At 37.7% G+C, this 16,354-nt stretch overlaps 1 protein-coding gene across 21 annotated transcripts in view; it reads left to right on the top strand.

Moving 5' to 3' along the window:
- The window catches only part of INPP4B (inositol polyphosphate-4-phosphatase type II B), a 390,079-nt gene that overhangs the window by 83,306 nt on the left and 290,419 nt on the right, over positions 1-16,354 (top strand). The window lies entirely within an intron of this gene.

Genomic DNA, 16,354 nt, shown 5'->3' with positions numbered 1-16,354 from the left:
ACCAATTTTTTGCAAATGGGAGATCGATATTGGACTTGAAATTGTGATGCCCAAGCCATGTAAACAGCACCTGATAAAGCTGGCAGCCAAAGAAAAAAACCAAAACCCAAATCATTAGAGTTAAGGTAGCATTATGAGATAACTGAATTTATTATTGGTAAGATACAAGGCCAATTTCTTTGTGTTCTAGATACGTGGATATACTTATTAATTGCTTTTTATTACCATTAAAACTTTAATTACTTGAGTCCTGACTGCTTTTCGTCAGTAATTTCTCTGAAGTCCTGCCTTGGAAAGTGGAGTGTTGTAACATAAAATGCTGAAACAAATTGGCTAAGCCTTTCAAAAGATTATTAAGCAGAGCAGACCTTAGGATTGAATGTCTACAGGCGTATGTTCACAGTCAGTTTGTTTTAGGATTAACTTCTCTTAAGTTTGAATTTCAGGACTTGACCATACTTGTCCTTTTTTTTGTTTGTTTTCCAAATTTCACATTCATTTGAAAAGGGTTATGCTTCCTGGAAGGTAGAAGCCGTATTGGCTGGCTTCACACGTTTTCCTCCAGATTGTAGGATAGACTTAGAGAAGCCTCTCAGTTGATACTGTACTGAGCACAAAAGTACCTTATTGAGTTGTTAAGCTGGGACATGGGGAAACATTAGATACTTACTTACAAAAGTAGGCTGTAGCTCCTTGTGTTTTCAGGCCCATTTTCAGGGGTGGTTTGTTCGTAGTGTTACCACCATATGCTACATTTTGGCCGAGGTCACTCTGGAAATGGGAAAGCATTTTCTCTTTTCATTAAACTCTTAAGCTGTTTTTTATTGTTCACATGGGTATTGTTTTCAACCATTTGAAAGACTGAGATCAAGTATAGGGAAGAAAACCAGCAGTGGTTTTTCTTCTTTTTTCCTGTTTGCTTATCAGGAGTTAAGGTGAACTCTCCTGTACCCACTTCTCCTTCAGAGCTAGAAGCATCCTCAGTTTTGTGTGGTTCCTTGCCTGAGGAGGGTGGGAGTATTTACAGTGGTGCTGAACTAAATTTATGAACTAATGAGACACCTGCAGTTCATTCAGTTTTGCCTTCCTGTGTGCTTGTTGTGGGGTACCATTGTCGAATATTCTGTAATTTGGAGTGCTCCGTTCATTTTTGAGGCTGGCAATGTTTGCAAAAATTTAATCAAATTCTCATGCTAAACCTCAATAGGTTGTGTAAAATTCACAGTGGCTTGTAGAGATAGAAGAGACTTCCTCCAATTTTGTGAAAACAGCCCTGTTTGTGGGAAGATTAGGCCTTGTTGCTTTGGGCTGAAAAGGAGTTATATCAGCTATCAATTGAAATAAAGTTTCTTCTTTTGAAAGCACTAGCTGGATTTTTAAAATAATTTTTGCTTTTTGAATTCTAAAAAGAGATACTGTTTTCCTAAGTTCTGGTTTCTGCTGTGAACTTGAGTTGTACATGAACATTTTTCCTCTCTTTTGAACCTATCAAAATAATAATTAAAAAGATGAAATAATGGAAAGCCTCATCTCAACTTCTCAAACAACAGCTCCTGCACCATGATTTTCAAATTTTTAAGTATTTCAAAAACCTCCTCTAGATTTCAATAGTTTATTGGTCCAAGTCTCTCTGGAAGGAGAGCTTCTCTTTAGGCTACACTTGGATCCCTCTGTAGCAGTGACAGTGATTCTGCTTTGAGGCTTTGAGCAAGCAAAAAGACTTCTTTTCATTCCTCTTATCTTTAGATAACAGTGAAAGTATTTTATGTTGTAGATAAACTTTTCTCAGGTGGATTGGGGAGACAGCTGTTAGTCTAGATGGAAAAATTAATTAGATTTTAGGGATACTAAAGGAAGGCAGATCTGTGACATCTCCTAGCTAATTGTAAGGAAGACTGGTAGTACAGCAAGTGGGTATCACTGAAACCTGACAGTCTCTGACTTGATGGCTTTATGGAAGCTGACTCCTGCAAGACATAAGGTACTTAATGAGCTTGCAGCTGGCTGGTGTTATATTTGCAGCATTACAGCAGTGTATTTGTTAGGTGGGACATAGCACATGAAAAGGAACCTCGTTGAAAATATTTGGGGACCTCTCTCTCTTTTCAGGCAGAGCTGGGTTCTGCTTTCCTTGCAGTTGAACTTGTGCCTGTGATTTCACATCCACTGATAAGCTGTTTGAATGCGGTCTCACACATCTTTTCACCAGTTGTCACTAGCCACTTGCCTAACCTGAACTGTGGTGATTATATTGCCTGTAGTGATTGTTTTCTCAAGGGCTGAAGTTGTCAAGTATTTAAGAAGAAAAGCCTTAGGTGTTGTGAAATTTGCCAGCATCTGAAACTGGTGGTCTTAAGTGGAGCCTCATTGCTGAAGTACTCTGCTCAGAGCATTTACTTGATTCCTTCTTAGTGGTAAAGGTTGTTAATAAACTCAATAGCTGGCCTCATGAAATAATAGGATAACCTGAATTATTTTTATACTGGCTTGAATAAGGACTCTGCATTCTGTTTGCTGCAATTCTACTATTTTAAGCCGCCTCTTCATTTTTGGACATCATTGGTAGCATGGGCTCAAGTCCCAGAGGCAATCTGTAAACTGAAATGAGGTTAGAATTACCTTTGGAGCTAAGCTTGGATTGGAGTGCTATCTATTGATTGCACCATTCAAAGTGTTGTGGATTTTTTTTCATTTCAAGATGCTTGTTTTATTCTATCACCTAAAGATTAAGTGAAATAAAATGTGTTACGGCTTTTTCTCTAAGAATTGCAGAACTTGTGTTTCTGTATTGTAGGGAATTTCTAAACATGAGCAAAGCTCAGTCTTGAAGGATCTGGAGCTTTATCATTCCAAATATTGCATGGAAAATGATTAAGTTACTATAAAACCTAGGTGCTTCACCATTGTAGGTGGCATTTGAATGTACTGTCTGGGATTTAGTTCTGCGACTTTATCTTTATCTTTAATCTTTAATCATACATGTCTGTCTTTCTTCCATGTCTCAACCAGTCTTACCACTGCAGCATAGTGGTGCCCTGTAATCGTCAGGTTTAGCACTGGCGTGTGTTCTCTTGAAGTTAATTGTTGTTTCATGCAAGTGTTTTGGGAGTTCATGATGTTAATATGGTGATTATTTCCTGATGAAAAACAGGTGAAGCCAAAAGCAGATTGCAAGCTGGCATTAGCTTGCACCAAAATGAAACTCTATATGTGTTTAGCTAGCAGTGGGGCAGATGTTCCTTGGATTTACAACTTCTTACAGTCACCAGGAATAAGAAGGACTTTTTCTGCAAGGTCCAATGTCACTGAAACAGCTGTGACTGCATTGTATATTCAGAATATGCTGGCAGCTGTGGTGAAATTAGAGGTGGTGCTTATTCCAGCCAGGAGTACAAGGTGTTGGGCAAGAGTTTTTGTCTGTTCCTGGGCTTCTGTTTTTGCTTACTTTGTGCTAATTGATTTTTTTTTTTTTTTTATATTCTGTTTGCCCAGAAAAGTTTGCTCAAACTACTTCAAGGGCATCAGTTAATTGATGATGATCTTTGAATAGAATATTTTGATCTTTACTGAACTTGAAATGCATAAATTTAAAGCCTATCATATCTAAGTTGAAAGGACACATTTAAATGGAATGCCAAATTGAAATTTTATTGGGAAAGAAGCCAGGAAATGAAGAATTAAAGTTCTAATATGGACTAAATTGAAAATCCCGCATGCTTTGTGCCTGTACAGTGCTTTTCGTTTAGGAATCAATTTCTTGTTTATTCTTTGCTGAAAAATGCATGGGTTTGAACTTATGTTTTCACTTCAAAAAAGAGGCATTTCTAAGAGATGTGAGAAAACCAATAACATATGAACAGGGAATATAAATAATATTTGTTCTAACCCTATACTAATCTTGAAATAATACTGATTTGGGTTATCATTAGGTCATTTTAAGTAGTGGTTTAAATCTGTGGGTGAAGCTGTGCAGGGTAGTCAGTGATTGACACTATGTTGCTGTTAAAGAAAAGTAAGTCATCCCATTCCTTGAATTCACCCTTGGTCCCAGTGGTGTGATTCTGTGCCCATCACTGTGTTTTCTCCTGATGGTTTTTGAATTGATTTGTTCACTAAGGATAAATATCCTTGTATTACTGGTTTACTCATCTTCAGGCTAATACTTGATACAGCCTACGGAGAGTCTCATAAAGTGAATACCAGAACAAAGTGTGTGGCGGTGAAGGTGGCAGTACAGGACAAAACCCCTAGATACTGTGATATATCTACATATGGATGGCAATTAGACTGGTACAGCTACCTTTATTATTATTATCACCCTGAATTTATGGGATTTTGTGGCAGGCTGCTCCAAAATTCCTCGTTCCAAATAAATCTCTGTCATTGCAAGTTCAAGAGCCTGTAAGTCATGCTAAGGTTTCTTTTAGATGTTTAATAGTGAGAGCTTTGAAGAAGTGAAATCATGAAAGGACAGAATGGTTTGGGTTGGAAGGGACCTTAAAGATCATCCTGCTTCAATCCCTCTGCCATGGGTGGGGACACCTTCCACTACATGAGATTGCTCAAAGCTCCATCCAACGTGGCCTTGAAAAATGAAAATGTGAACATAGATCAAGTAACAGATAATACTAGCATACTTGAGTAACTATACTAGCTTTTAGTGGTCTTAAACACAATTTATGGTTTTTTGAACTTGTATGTGTTGCATGTATAGTGCTTTTTCAGGTTGGGTGTCATTTTGGAGTTTGAAGCTGTGATGTTTGGCACTCTTACAGGCATAAGCTGGAGTTTTGGCTCTCAAAGAGTTATGTAGTGATTGCTTTGGTGTTGTAGTAAAATAATTGCTAACAGAAAAGCAAATGTAACTTGGTAGAAAATTTAACAGCTTTGATAATGAAGGCCTTACGCGTTGTTGCCACTTACTTCCAAAAAGTTGCCCAATAACCAGGGAAAAAAATGTGTAGTAAGTATTATATTATTGCAAAGTATGCGTGTAAATGTTCTTAGAGAACTTGATGTGCTGTAGTCTGACTTCTCTTTTTTGCATCTTACCTGTTTTACTAGAGTAATTTTTCTCCAAGTGTAACATGCTAGACATTACCTCTCTTAATCTCTGCGTCCATTTTGTTGTAGTTCAGAGGGTTCTTGTGAGGACCAAAACAGTGTTCTCACTTCATCATTTATGATCCATCTTGATAGAAATCATGGCTAATAATATTAATAATGATGATGATGAAGGTGATAAAATTCCCTGTGCAATAGTTTTCATGAGGAGTAATGCAGTTGAACTTCTTAGCTGCAGCCCAAACAGTGGACTTTGCAATGTTTTTGTAAGTCCCAGAGAAGCTCTTATCCTGACCATGCCATCTTCTGCATGTGGGAAGATTGAGAGCGTGGGATGGAGGGCTCTCTGTATGCTCAGGCTTCATTTCTGACCTGCAAAATCCAGGGGTCAGGACCTCCAACTACGTTCTGGATGCAGAGGCTGATGTCAGCCTGACGGAGTGAGCAGTCTGCCTGGTTTGTGTGTTTGTGGGTTTGTGGAGGTGCTGTCAAACTGGCAGTAGTTTTAGGCTGGGCTGATCTGGGAAGTGCCCAAGTTTAACCTCCATGTCCTTGAGGGCTGCTGCTCTTGGGTGTGTGTTAAACTGTTTCTGTGTGAAGGAAACATTTCTGACAGGTTGGCCTTTCCAGCCTTTTGTTCCTGCTGCAGCCCATTTGCCCAGCATAAAGGAGAAGGAATGGGAATAAGAGACTTTTCTTAGAATTGTCTGTCACCACACAGTATTGAAATGTAGCCTGATTTCTCACTAATCTGAAAATGAGAGCGAGCTTATTTGTTGACCTTATATGTGATAACTTAAGGTTTTTTATGCAAAAGAGGATGTTTGGGGATTTGTATTTAATGAAGCCAGAACTGGGTCGAAATTAACACCTAGAATGGAGGGAGCCTAAAGGCTTAACAGGAGTTTGTATCCAGCGATGCAGAAGTGGAGTGATCTCAATATGACAGAACTTTCTTCTACTTGCCAAGTCATATCAGGTTATTTAACCCAGAGTAGAAATACCAAGTGGGACCTCTTACTTATCTCTTCACGTTTTTCCTAATTGGTCTTTGATAACTGCTTAACAGCAGAAAATTCCGTCTTTAATCTATGACGCAGATGTTTTTATTCCTAGCAACCTTTTATTGGGAAATGAAGCTTACAGAAGATGTTAACACATAATTTTTGCTCTGTTTTCTTACTGCCTGCTTGTACTATTGTGTAACTTAAAATAAATAATCTTTCAGAACAACACTGTCTTTTTACGGTCTTTGCAAACTAGCAAAACTGTTTTGCGTATTACAGCCATGACAGTGATGACAATTTTAGTAACTTAAGTCTTGAGTTTTAGGCACAGTTTGTTTCAGTTTATGTACTGTAGAAAGATGATTTCACAATGAAATTACTCTGTAAAACACACCACTTTTTCCTGGCAAAATGAAAACCTTGTAATTATATCCATGTATTAACTCACAGCCATTATGTCAAAGTGCCGGCCTTGGGGCTTGTATAGTCAGCATAGCTTCATTTAAGGCTAAAATTCTGGTACATCCAAAGAATTAGTAATGAATGACCTCTTGAAGTTTAAGTAGTGCTTAGCACTGCTCTCAGGAAGGTTTATCAGCAATGGCATTTGTGCAGAGCTGAGAGCAGCTGGAAGGAGCCCAGCACAGCTGCCTGCAGTTGCTTGGGCATGACAGCCTGTCTTCAGGCACTGTGCAAAGTCCTGTCGCTGTGCTGAAAACCTGGGATACTTAAAATAGGCTGTTTAAATCCTGGACTCTGTGCTGGCATGCTGGATAGTAATTGCAATAGCAACCAGGATCTCCTTCTGTTAGTTCCAGCTCTCTGTAAAGCTACTGTGCTGCTCTGGAGCTTTATGTGAAAGAAGACCCTGAGACAGGAAAGTGCTAAAGGCATTTGTCTCAAGCTGTGTTTTCAGCCCTCGTCTGCCAGTAAGGGTGGGGCTCAATGTACTTTTTCCTCTGAAACGGGTGCTGCTGACACAAAATCCTGCCAATTGCTGCCTCGTTAGTTGTGCTGGTGGTGCTGGTTGTAGGGCTACCTTATACTTAGAGTAGGTCTGATTAGCCACAAAGTGCTGGAGGGAGGTTGTTCCTTCTCCCATAGAATGATTTCAGCTGAAGGTCTGGAGTGCACACGTTAGGACATGTCCATAATGTGCATCTCCTGCCTTCACTCTTTTATATTTGCAGAAGATATGTTTTCATTTTAAAGGTAAGATGCAAGTGGATGCATGTTTTAATGATAAGCTTGTCATAGAAATCACATTTCACAACATCTACTGAACTTTGAGTTAAGATTACCTTTTCAAGTAATTTTGATGCCTTCATAAATGGCAAGATGGTAAGATTTACACTCTGCATGAAACACTTTACATCAAGGCTGAATGAGGCGGCGAGTTATGTAACAATTACCTGTGGTTAATAAAGGGAGCCCAAATTAAATATTGTATAAATGAATGTGCAGAATTTGTGGACAAATTTTTCCAGCTTGCTGCATTTGACATTTGTCAGGGTCAAATGCAGGTGGAATTGATACTAAGATAGGCTGTTAAAGTAGCAGCAGTTGCTGGGGAATATGTGAACCACCAGGGTTGCTGCTGCTTTCTGGGGCTGCAAGTGAGTTGTGTTTTATAGCAGCCCAGGGAGAGGAGGATGCCACAACCACTCCACTAGTGAGAAGCATTGGGGAGAACTGTCATATAAACAGGCTCATTCTCTTCTCTGTACTTCCTTTCCTTGTGGTCTTTATGTGCATCTCTTCATAGGAACTGAAATTGTGATAGGAGCTGCAAATGTCCGGGAGACCTCTTGGTCCCTCTACTGTGCTTTATATGTCCCTGTATCCTTGTGCCTTTGTGTGACCATCCAGTCCCATATGTGAAGGTTGGAAGCCCTTCCATATTTCTATTTATCACAGTGGAAAAACTATTTTAGTGATAGCGGCAATATGATTTTAATATATTCCCTGATTAATATAGTATGAGTTTCTGAAAATGAAAATAAAAACAAGAAATTAAATAGAGCAAGACAGATGAACCTTGAATGTAGCCTCTATTTCTTCATCTAGCATGGCATTGCATTAACATTACTTGATGTCAGCAATTTGGATTTGTAGAAATTTATAAAACTTACTAATCTGTAAAAATTTTAGGCTTTTCTGTCAACTTTGAATTAAAGTGTGAGGTTGACTGATTATCTATTTAAGAACATACAGCTGGAGCATCTTATGGTGCAAAAACTCTATTTAATGTCTTTGGCATTCTGGACTCAGGTTGGCCTCTGCCATTGTCTCTGATAGAGTTCAGCTGTTATAAGGTCTAAAGACATGATGGATGGTGATGCCTGAAGATAAACTATATGAAACTATTTTTTGGGGTACTACATAAAAACCCCATAGTTTTAGATACTCCACTGAATAAAAAGCAGAAAAAAAAGGCCTAAAAAGTAATGAGGTAGAATCAAAATATAGTATAAATTTTAATTACAGATAATACGTATTCAAAAGCTGTAACAACAAGCTTGAAATTGGCACAAGGTAGCTATTATGGCATAGGCAGGAAGTACCAGAGAATGATATTTTAAAAGGTTTGTATGCAAGAAAATTATTATTCTGGGTATCCAAGTAAAAGCAAGACATTCTGCTACATTAATAGGGCTATTGAAAAGTTTATTTACATTTTCCACAGCTAAAAAATGAATATAAGAAATGTCTTAATGGGAAAAATTCTGGCCTTCTGTTGAAGATTTTTCTGCTGTGTTACTTCTAGACAGTGTCTGTGTTCTGAGCTCAACAGCTGTGATGAAAAGAACACATTGACCTAGGTATAAAAATGTTGCTTTTTCTCCTAAAAGCAAATTTCCTGTTTAAGCACTCATTTAAAAAAAGAGAGGGGGAAGGGGGAATTATGGCATGGGTGTTTCTTATGAGTATACATGGTTCCAGTGGTTTCTTTTTTCAGAGCTAGGATACCAACACAATTCCTATTAATGAAAGAGCATGAAAGAGTCAGCCTTGAAAATTTAGATTTTGTGTGTGTGTGTGTGTGTGTGTGTGTTTGTGTGTGTGTGTGTAAACTTGTGCTTACGAGACTGCTGCTTAACATTCCTAGCTGGTTGCCTGGGTTAAATTCTAGCTGCATTTAAGAAAGTGCTCAGTGTGTTTCAATTTATTCACAGCAAAAGAGGTTAAATGGTAGATGTAGTTCTCATCTTTAATATATTGATGTGGATAAGATGTTCTGGAAAGTCAATTCTCTTTTACTTAAGGACTTCCTTGTGTGAGAAACTTATCTGAAGAGAAGTTCTGTGGTAAAGAACTAACAAAGACTGATCGTGCATATCCCTGGCAATTGTGAGAAAGATTAGTTGGAACAAGCCTAATTTCATTCTCTTTTCCTCAGAAATTACTGCATTTATATTGGGTCCTTAGAAGAAAGTAATTACAGCTACCAGCTTAAGAAAGCTTAAAGTCCTAATTTCGGTTTCACTTATTTGGTTTATTGAAATTAGAAAAATGAAACAAAGAAGCCCTCCAGAAGTGCTTCACTGTCTCTGGAAATGACACTTGGAGTCAGATCTTTTAAGTATCTTCTGTGCATTGAAATACTTGCTGATCTTCCTCCTTACTGCTTTTGTGCCCATTCTGTCCCCTCCTCCTGGTTTCTTCATGAACATCTCTGCTCAGGATCACTGTCCACAGGTCTTGTGTGTTGAGACAGTCTTGCTGTGCACGTGCTGAGAGTGATGCTGAGCTGGTTTAATGCAAGAAGATGAGACTCGTGGCTGTCAAGACTTCCTTTTGCTTGGTACAGGCGAGGAATACAAGTCTCCTGCAGGAGGAAGATGATTAGAGATGAGAGCATCTGAATGGAATTACAGGTGGCTCCTTTTTTATTTTTAGAAGTTTTTACCAAATGTCAAATATTGTTATCTAATTTTGGTTTAGTTTGGATTGAAGGCCACAGCAATGTGAAAAGGACAAGAATCAACTTAGTGGAAGCTGTTGCTTGCTATGAAGATTTTTGAGTTGAGGACTTGATTGACAAAATCAACATTGCACAGCTTTATTCCCCCTTTTGCCTCAAACTGGAAAGATGAAGGCAGTAGAAGAGCCAGGACTTGTGGCCTGTGAAGACTTAGGGAAACAGGGCTCCAAGCCTAATGTACTCAGTGAGTAGAGAGAGAGCTGGTAGCTGCAGGCTTCCCTAAAACAGGAATTTGCAAGAAATCTGTAGGGGTTCAGTAAAGGGAGAAAATATGCTTTTTCCCTTAAAATTCCAGAATAGAATCTGAGTAGAAATCCAGTTGGACATTGTATTCCTTTGGTCCTCTGATAACACAGACATGAGATCATCCATCTCTGGGTCCTGACTGGTGGGGATTTAGTGGTGCTTGACCAAGAGAGCCTAAAATGTATGTGTAGCGATGTTAATGTGTCGACCATTTAATTTTACCAGGTTGTCTGCAAGCTCACAATGTCCTTAAGTGTAGCTGGAGTAGATGTGACAAAACAAAATGGTTTCATTAATCGTGTGTACTACTTGGAAATGTTCAGCTGGTGGGTTTTCCTCACACCTTATCAAATGTGATTACAGCATCTCGGTATGATAAACATGCACCTTCTGTAACACTGAAAAGTCACTGTTAGCTGCTTTCTCATTTAAATTAGCAGTAGTATGATGGATGTAGTGGGTGATGAAGTCAGTCGTAAGTAGCTTCACAGGGTTTCTATGCAACTGAGTACAAATATTGTACTAATTCTTTAATGTGCTGTTATTTTATTATACCCTAGATTGCTGGTTGCCCTTTATGATGTGTCATTTTGATCAGTTTCCTGGGGAATATCTAATACTTCATTCAATGTTTAGGGCACAGCAGTTACAGTGAGATGGTGTATGAAGCCATAAATGCCTTTTTGAGGATGCATAAATGCCAGAGCAGTGATGAGGCTGCTAAATGAGAGAACTGTTTGTAAAAGGGTTTTTTTTGGAAGCATTTTTCTGTTTTGCTCTAGACGGAAAATAAAACTAGTAAGTGGAAACATGAGAAATAATGTTCTATTTATTTTAGATTGAGAACATACACTTTGCTGCTCACTAAGTGTCTCTGTGTGCAAACTGCTCGTAAACGTCAGTCTGGAAGGATTTGGCAGCATGGCACAGGAGAACTCATTTAAACCACAAAGGAACAAATGTGTTACACTGTGTTAGCATTGTACATGTATCTATTTGCAGGGGGATACTTTGTATGTGTGGTTGTAGTGTTTGTGGACATATATCCTTGTCTTCACACACAATTGAAAGCATTACATACATGGATGCAGATTTTGAAACAGGATTACTGCGTCTTTTGGTGTCGATAAAGAAAAAAAGGGGTTGTATGTGGCTTTTTTGGGGACTTGGTGTTTGTTTGGTTTTTAGGGAGGGGGTACTAAGGCTGAAATTTCCCTTAGTCAATTATAATGTAGTCTGGAAAGTTTTTGATTTGTTATTTGTGAACAGTGCTAAAACTGACCCCCTAGGGCTTAGTTTTTTCTCCTCTTTTTTAGGCCTATAATTACAGCTTCAAGTTGGAATATGAAGCCCATATGAAGGTTATACTTGGCTCTGTAAAGGATTTCTAAGCTGTTATGTTGCAATAAACATTGACATTTCCAGAACATTGTACAGCTTCATCATCTTTAATCCAGTGCTTTCAGCTGCACTTTTCTTTCAATAACAGTCATGAATGTGTTTTAATTTTATGCTGAAAAATCCTTGGGGAAACTTAGTTTCTGTTTTCTGTAGTTCAGCATTTGACATAGTTGTTTCAGAAGCTGTAAGTTGCCTTTTTATGACTGGAGAAGAAGGAAAATGCAGAAGGGCAGCATAAAGGCTATTTAACCTTAACTTGCTCATGACCATGCAGTAAAATCACTTTGTTGTCAGTGAGATTTTAGTATTTTATTAAAAGACCTCTAAGTGCAATATGAACCAACAACCTAAAAAAAACCAAAAAACTGAGTGCTAAAACATCAAAATTTTTGAAATTGCTGCTTTGTTTCTTTTTCTCAGGAAACAAATATGTTTGTGGTTTGTCACAGTCCTCATTTATGGTGAGATAAGTTTAACCTAATTCTGCATAGCATGCAATAAATTTTAGCTCAATATTGCTTATATATAGTTTTGTCAGCAAATGGTGACCTCTTACTTGGACCCTTCTAATGCATGGTCTCTTGAGGCTGTGTATCAGGACATTGTACAGAATGTTTTCCTTGAGGATGATCTGCTGTCTGCTGGAACTGGTCTCTCCAAACATGGTTGCACAGCATTAGTCAGCAAATGTGTCACAGGCTTAAAACCCTTTTTAAAAATTAGGATGGGATTCTTGCAACAGATCAATTTGTGTTTTGCAGCCAAACTCAAATTCTCAGAGGTAGAAATGAAAGGACTTTATGTAATTTTGTAAGAACTCTGCCGTGATTCATATTGTCCTTTTGCTTGCCCTAAACTTATCTGTGTTGTATGTTTTCTGCATATTTCTAAGTGTTTTCAAACACACATTTACTGAGGATTTTATTTTGATTTCTTTTGTGGCTGTTGTGGGAATACAGCAAACTAGTAGAATGTCTTTTGCAGGAGGTTATTTAAAATAAAAGCCAAGGTAATTTCAGGAAAAAAGTAAGGAAATTATAAAAAAATCTAGAAGAATTGAATGCATTGGCAGATACGTTATGCTGAAGGAATTGATATAAATTCATTAAACACAATTGCCCATTTGTTCAGAAAAGTCCCTGAACAAGCCTAGCAGAAGCTTGGAGGTGTTTTAGAGGAGTATGATTATGAGCTTGCCCTGTTCTTAAAGATTTCCCTATTTATTTGCCTTTACTTGCTGTCATAAATTCATACAATGTTATGTGGCTGTTTGCACAGATGCAACAATTATTGTGTAGTTTATTTATTTAGGCATTTTTAAATTTTAATTTTCTGGCTTCTTTTGTGATGTAATTGTGGCTCTTTCTCTGTCAAAGTAGTCTGGTTAGGAAAATAACAGTTTGAATTTTTGTAAGACACTGTCATGACTGGAGGGATAAGCAATACTGTTTCTCTGGAAGATAGCAAGGATTTAAAAATATTTTTATTCTTGCCTGTTTTCTTTATTGTGCAGCATTTTTCAAATAATAGAATATTGGAAGAAATTTTGAAGCAAATTGAGACAATTATCTTGGTGATGGTAAAATCTGATATTCGTTTCATAAACAGCAGCCAAAAATGTGTGAAAGGCCTGTGAAATAGCCTTACTATTCTATGAAGGATATGTATTTTCAAGCATATTTTAGAGCTTTTTACTTACCACTAATTTAACAATCAATTTGATGCTTGCGGTTTTTAGCCAACGTGTGGTACTGTAGACTTCAGTATCTACACTGTATTTGAGGCAAGCAAAATGTATCAAAATAGAATTAAGATGTAAATAAAGAAATATTTAGGGCCTGTTGATGCTATAATCAACAGTTTCTGGATAATGGCATTTCAATAATCCAACTTTATAATGGCTCTATTCATTTTGCTTTGAATGTAGAACATAATACTTAAATATTTGAGAATCCAGAAGACCGGTAGTAGTTTCTGCAGGTGAATACTTTTGTTCTTCATGCTCATGGCTTCAAATAGAGATTGCATACCTGGGGTTTTCAGTTTGGGACTGAATTTTGTGGTTTCCTTTTTAAATATACTTTGATTTTTGTAAGATGTAGAAAGAAAAGATTTACAGAGAGAAGGTGGAATAGGTCTAAGTACAGATAAAGTTTGCTTTAATGTATTTACTCACCATTATTTTAAAAAGAATTTCTGTTAAATAGGTTAGAAACCCCAGTGCTACTCTTTGCTAGGTACCTTTGAAAACTTTATTTGAAGTGCACATTGAATCACTAAATGTAGTTTGAATTTAAACATGCGATGGTGTCCCCACTCAAACAAGTAGGTACCTTCCTTGCTCACACATATTCACTGATCTTTCTTTCCTAACTGCTAAAAATACCTTTCCTAAAACTTCTTTCTGTGGGCTCATTACTCCTATTTTCTTTTTGTGCGTGTTACCCTGAACAATGATAGTGGTGGTGGTGTATCTGATGCAAGAACACAATAAAGATCAGTAGCTGGAGGCTGTGGGGTTTATTAGACCAGGTAACACAGCTGAGAAGTGACACATTCTTGATCACAAATGCCTTTGTTAAGGTCTGAAATCAAAACATCAGTATTCAAAGCTAAATAGAAGGTGAAGACTGTTTCTTAGTGTTAAATAGAGATCAATTTTACCATCTCAGAAACAGAAGATAACTCCTGGGAGGGGAGGCAGGAAAAGAGTAGACAGTGTTTTCTTGGTAGAGGGAAGAGATGAGAAAGCAGTTGTCTAAGGATCAGAGACAGGCAGTTTATAGCTGGTGGAATGTGAGGAGTTGACTGTGGAGGGAAGAGATCATACGGGGCCCATAATTTTTACTTTAAGGCCCATTGGATGTATTTGGTATCTAGCAGAGTTATGAAGTTTTGCTGTTATGTCAGTTTAGTTCCTTGTAAAACTGCATCCTCCATTCCAAAGCTCAGATTTGAGAAATGCTGTGTAGGTTTCCCTTGAAGATGGTCTGAGAGCTCAGAGATGAAACAACTGTTTTATGAGAAGTGTCCTCCTGCTGATATCTGGGTGGTTTTGTCCTGTATCAATTGTCTGCATGAATGTGCTTTTTTCTTAAATATTTGTTCATGCTTAATTACAGTTGTTACAAATATTCAAAAATAGGAATACGTGATGTTCTAGTAAAGCAGACCAGGTATTTTTGGGGGGTTGAAGCACTTGTGTTTCTAAAATCTCTATAAAAATTTGCCTGTTAAGGATGAAGTGGGGCAAGCTTAATATTTGTGAGATTTCGCCATTTCCTTCGGTATTTAACTTAAAAATTAGTCTTGCTGTTTACAGCATTTTCCTCCTGATTCCAAAGCACCAAAATTCTGAAATTTGTCACATGAATGCTTTGTTTTGTGAGAGAGTTTCCAGATGTAATCCTGAACACCAGAAAGCCAGTAAGATGTCTGAAATGAAATAATGTTGTTAATTAGTAGTGGAGATATTTTTCTTTTTAAAACTAAAATTGATGAAGCTTAATTAATCTCTCTCATTTCAAAAAGTATGATGTAAGCTTTCTAAATTGAGAGCTTATAACCTAGATGGTTTTTCTCTGGGTGCCCACACATGATTTGATCACTCTGCCTTTTATGTCCAGTGGCTTACTGGTAGCAAGGGAATATGAGAAGAAATTTCTCTGGGAGATAAAAAAACGAATTATCTTTCTTTCTATGGCTGTGATCTGAGGTTTTTTGCTTTGTTTTTCCTCAAACATGATATCCTCTATACATCTCTGCTATATTTCAAGGGCCTAATTCTGCTGCTCTTACAAACAATACAGATGTGCAGATTAAAGGCAGAGTGTACCTTGCTCTGACATATCTTCTTATGCTCCATTGCATTTGGAAGTGGTCTGGAGGGCTACCATTGCTTTAGCTGTAAAAAAGAGAGGAAAGGAAAAGCGAGCACTGGAGAAGGAATGGTGAAGTTAACGAGAAGAAGCTTAAAAAGAATTCAAATACTTCTCTTATTTGGTTCTCTGTTTAGAAGTTGGTGTTTAGTGACGTTGGGCCTGGTGACAATTTACAGGTCTGCTAGGATGACTTCTGATCCTCTTAGGGACTACAGCTAATCACACAACATCCATCTCTTAGCATGCCGAGTCTCTAGCATCCTGAAAAATATTCTGTTTGCTTCTTCCAAAAGCACTGTGCAGGAGATTAAAGCTCAGGGGCTGTGTGTGGGAGAATCATAGCCTGCTTTCAAATGAACATTATTGTGAGCAGTCCAAGGAAGCAGAAGGAGTTACCTTTACAATACATACACTAGATATATTGGCAGTTTGTAATTAAAAATATTCAAACCACTTAATTTTTGCAATGTTTCTATTCCATTTTTTTTATCCTAAGGTTGTGGGAAAAGTGGATAGCATGTAGTGAATTTTGGGTTGGTTTTTCACTTTGGGAATACTTTTGGGGGAAAATGTAAGAAAGGTTAGAAAGTGTCTTTTGTTATGAAGAGTTCCATCCTGAGGCTCTCTCTTTGGAGTTCTGTGGTTCATGAAACTCAGTCTTGAATAAAGCACAGTTCTCTGCAGTGGTAATTTGCACAACATATTGCTTGTTGGAGGCCAATGAGTAGAATGCAGTTTGGTCTTGTTATTCTCTCTCTTGAAATATTCTT

The sequence above is a fragment of the Aphelocoma coerulescens genome, chromosome 4 (assembly GCF_041296385.1).
Source record: "Aphelocoma coerulescens isolate FSJ_1873_10779 chromosome 4, UR_Acoe_1.0, whole genome shotgun sequence".
Lineage (NCBI taxonomy): Eukaryota > Metazoa > Chordata > Aves > Passeriformes > Corvidae > Aphelocoma > Aphelocoma coerulescens.
Note: the sequence above shows the minus strand (reverse complement) of the source record. Positions and strands in the feature narration are given on the sequence as shown.